Source organism: Eriocheir sinensis, chromosome 7 (genome assembly GCF_024679095.1).
Source record: "Eriocheir sinensis breed Jianghai 21 chromosome 7, ASM2467909v1, whole genome shotgun sequence".
Lineage (NCBI taxonomy): Eukaryota > Metazoa > Arthropoda > Malacostraca > Decapoda > Varunidae > Eriocheir > Eriocheir sinensis.
Window position 1 is genome coordinate 25,402,057 of NC_066515.1, and position 4,328 is coordinate 25,406,384.

Here is a 4,328-nt window from a genome sequence, read left to right on the forward strand (position 1 = left end):
CATACTCTCCTTATATTAAAAACTTCGTACCTCATATCTCATCTTTCTCGGTCTGTTCTTTCCTTGTATATAACTCACCTTGTGCTCTGAGGAGGGATAACCGAACCATAATTACTAAGATAACATTAATATTTATAGTTAAAGTAAGTTACAGAATATTCCATCTCACAGAAACAACACACACATAGAGAGAGAGAGAGATACATATATATTAGCCTATTTACATTATAATATTCTCATCCTCAAAGTTTATTATTTCGTCTATTGCTTAAAAAAAAAGAGAGAGAGAGCGTGAGGGAAGGAGTTCAATGCTTCAATAATTTCAGGTTTCATTACTAACACAAAAATAATAGATAATAATAAAAGATAAATTATAATACGTAATAATAGTTGTAGTAATAACGTCAAATTCTTTCGTTATAGTTCTAATTTAAGTTGTACGTTAATTAGTGGAACGTACTCATGTTGTCTCCAGATGAACGATGATTATCCCTTCGTCTCAGTATTTATTTCATTAGTCTACGTCATCGCTAACAGTAACTTGGTAACGTACTTGTGAGAGCTTACAATCAAAGTTTAGCAAGTGTTTGTAGTAGGAAAAGTTCAGCTAAGTAGGGTTTTTTTCGTTATTTATATGTTTTTCGTCCGTTTTCCTTATGCAAGAGTTGACTAGTGCTTTCAATTTCCCCTTTTCTGCCATTCTTTCTTTTTTGGTCATTCTTTGCTTATTTCTTTCATTTTTTGTTCCATTCCTCCCTCGTTTCTCTATTTATTTACCGTTTCTTCCTTTCGTCCCTTTTCCTTATGCAAGAGTTGATTGGTGCTTTCAATTTCCTCTTTTCTGCCATTCTTCTTTTTTGGTCATTCTTTTTCTTATTTCTTTCATTTTTGTTCCATTCCTCCCTCGTTTCTCTATTTATTTACCGTTTCTTCCTTTCGTCCCTTTTCCTTATGCAAGAGGTGATTGGTCCTTTCAATTTCCTCTTCTCTGCCATTCTTCTTTTTTGGTCATTCTTTTCTTATTTCTTTCATTTTTGTTCCATTCCTCCCTCGTTTCTCTATTTATTTACCGTTTCTTCCTTTCGTCCCTTTTTCTGATGCAAGAGTTCACAAGCCGTACTTTCATTCCCCTCCTTTCTCATTTCGTATCATACTTTCCTCGCCTTTTCCTTCATTTTGGCATCATTTATTTCTTCGTCTCTCGTTTTCTGTACTACTCTGCCTCTGTTTCTTTCATATTTGTACTTTTTCCCTCTTTCGTCCCTTTCTCTGATGCAAGAGTTCACAAGCCATACTTTCATTTTCCTCATTTCTTTAATTTTTATAGTTTTCTTACCTCATCACTCATTTTTCTACCATTCTCTTATCTCATATTTGGTAACCTCTTCTCTTTTGTCCCTTTTCCTTATGCAAGAGTTCACAAGCCATACTTTCATTTTCCTCGTTTCTTTCATTTTTTTCTAGTTTTCTTTCCTCATCACTCTTATTTTTCTACCATTCTCTCATCTCATATTTGGTACCACTTGTCTTTCGTCCCTTTTCCTTATGCAAGAGTTCACAAGCCATACTTTCATATTCCTCGTTTCTTTCATTTTTTATAATTTTCTTTCCTCATCACTCCTTTTTCTACCATTCTCTTATCTCATATTTGGTAACCTCTTCTCTTTCGTCCCTTTTCCTTATGCAAGAGTCGACTAGGTGAAGCACTCTCTCATTTTCCTCGTTCCCGTAAATGCGAAGGTGTGGCGGACTCTCATATTTTGGGTTTTATTCTCCATTATCCGTGTTTGTGATGCTTTTAGGGGACTCATGAGCGAAGGGAGTAACGGAATGGTGGCAGTAACAATTATGATGGTTTTAGTAACATGGTGGTGGTGGTGATGGTGGTGGTGGTGATGGTGGTGATGGATGGTATCGTGTGTGTGTTCTTTTTGTTATAGTGTGGGTGTGGTTCCCCCTCTACACACACACACACACACACACACACACACACACACACACACACACACACACACACTTTTTCCAATCTCCTCCTCCTCTTCTTCTTCCTCTTCCTCCTTCTCTACGTCCGTTCACCCATATGTTACCTCCACTTCTCCCTCCTCCTCCTCCTCCTCCTTCCTTATTCCTTCCTTTCCTCCTTCCTCCTCTCCTTCCTCTCCCCTCACCTCCCCTCTCCTTCCCTCCCTACCTCCCTTTTCCCCTCCTTCTTCCCCTCCTTCCTTCCTCCATACATCCCATCCCTCCTCTCTCTCCCCTCCCTCCCTCCCTCCCTCCCTCCACCTGCACGCCAGAGGGTCAGTACAGGTGAGAACAGTGCCAGGTAAGGACGCGACGCACCTGTTGAGTCACCTGGTCACCTGTGGAGCCTCCGTATACCTGGACGCCGAGGCTTAATTAGTGGCTTACCTGTGGCGAGAGGGAAGTGAAAGGGAAAGTTACGCTGGATTTTGTTTTTGGAAAGGTAAGTGTTTGTTTGTTAGTTTGTTTGTGGGGGGGGTAGAGGTTTTTTTTTTTTTTCATTATTGTTATCTTTCTTTTTTTTTTTGCCATTGAGCTGTTTACTGTAAAAAAAAAAAGGGGTGGGGGGGTGTTGGGGCTGTTTGTGTGTGTGTGTGTGTGTGTGTGTGTGTGTGTGTGTGTGTGTGTGTGTGACAAGGATATGGGTGTTAGGAGATGGTCTTACCGTCTCCACTTAGCCCGGGAATCGAACGTGGGACCTCTATGTTGTAAGTCGAGAGTCCTAACCAGTGTGTCTGTATGTGTCTGTCAGTCTATCTATCTAAATATTTCTTTAATTATGTATTTTTTATCTATATAGGCCTATGTGTGTGTGTGTGTGTATGTATGTATATGTAGTGTGCGTATGCGTGACTGTATGTGTGTATGTATGTATGTGTGTATATCATAAACATACCTTTATCTTAATTAAACTAAAGGTCATCAAAATTAACTTACGGGAAATAGTTGAGTCATCAGGAGTTCATGAGGGACTTACATGGGAAAGGTCAAGGGGGGGGAAGGGGGGGGTAAGGAAGGGAAGGAGAGGGGTGGGGGGATTGATGATGGGGTGGAAGAGGAGGAGGAGAAGAAAGTGGAGGTGGAGATAGATGGAATATGTGAGGGGTGGAGAGGAAGAAGATGGAGTAGGTGGAAGAAAGAGGAGGTGGAGGAGGAGGAAAAGAGAGGAAGGGGAGGAGGTAAGGGATATGAAGATGGAGATATGGAGGGAGAGGAGAAAGTGAAAGGGGTGGAGGTGGAGGAAAAGAGTGGAAGGGAGGAGGAAAGGGATATGAAAATGGAAGAAAAGGAGGGAGAGGAGAAAGTGGAGAAGGTGGAGGAGGAGGAAAAGGATATAAAGATGGGAGAAATGGAGGGAAAGGAGAAAGTGGAGGAGGAGAAAAAGAGTGGAAGGGGGGAGATAAAGGACATTGAGGTGGAGAAAACGAAGGATATACAGGTGGAAGGGAAAGGAAAAGTGGAGGAATTGGAGATAACGGAGGAGGTGGTGGAGAAGGAGGGAAGGAGAGAGAATTGAGGTGGAGGGGATGGAGAGAGAGAACAGAGGTGAGGAAAAAGGTGGAAGAAGAGGGGGGGTGGGGGTGGAAGAGGAGGTGGAGGGGGGGTAGGAGTTAAGGAGGTGCGTGTACGAGTGGAAGAAGGGGGGGGGGTTGGGGGGGAGGGAGGGAGGTAAGGGGGGGAGGGGGGGGCCATCTCTTGCATTACCCTAATTACAGAATAGTACAGATCTCTCTCTCTCTCTCTCTCTCTCTCTCTAACCCATTTTTTTTCTTTTTTTCAAACTCGAATAAAAAACCAATAATGAAAAATAAGTAAAAATAAATAATTAATCTTTTTTTCTTCTTTTCTTCCTTAGGAGTCTGGTTAAGAGAAGAAAGAAGACAGAGAGAGAGAGAGAGAGAGAGAGAGAGAGAGAGAGAGAGAGAGAGAGAGAGAGAGAGAGAGAGAGAGAGAGAGAGAGAGAGAGAGAGAGAGAGAGAAAGGAGGTATGGAGGAGAGGAGGAGGAGGAGGAGAAGGGAGTGAAAGTGAAGGAGGAAAAGAGGGAGAATAGCTACTGAAGAAAACGAAAGAAGAAAGAAGAAGAAGAAGAAGAAGAAGAAGAAGAAGAAGAAGAAATAGGACAGGATAAGAAAATCAAAGAAAATGAAGACAGGAAAATAAAGAAAAAGACGAAGAGAAAAACAACACCAAAATAAAAGAAAATACAAAAAATAACCCAGAACCCCCCCCTTGAAGGACCCCCGAAGGATACTCCCGAAGGATACTCTCGAAGGACTCCCTCGTAGGATACCCTCCAAGGATCACC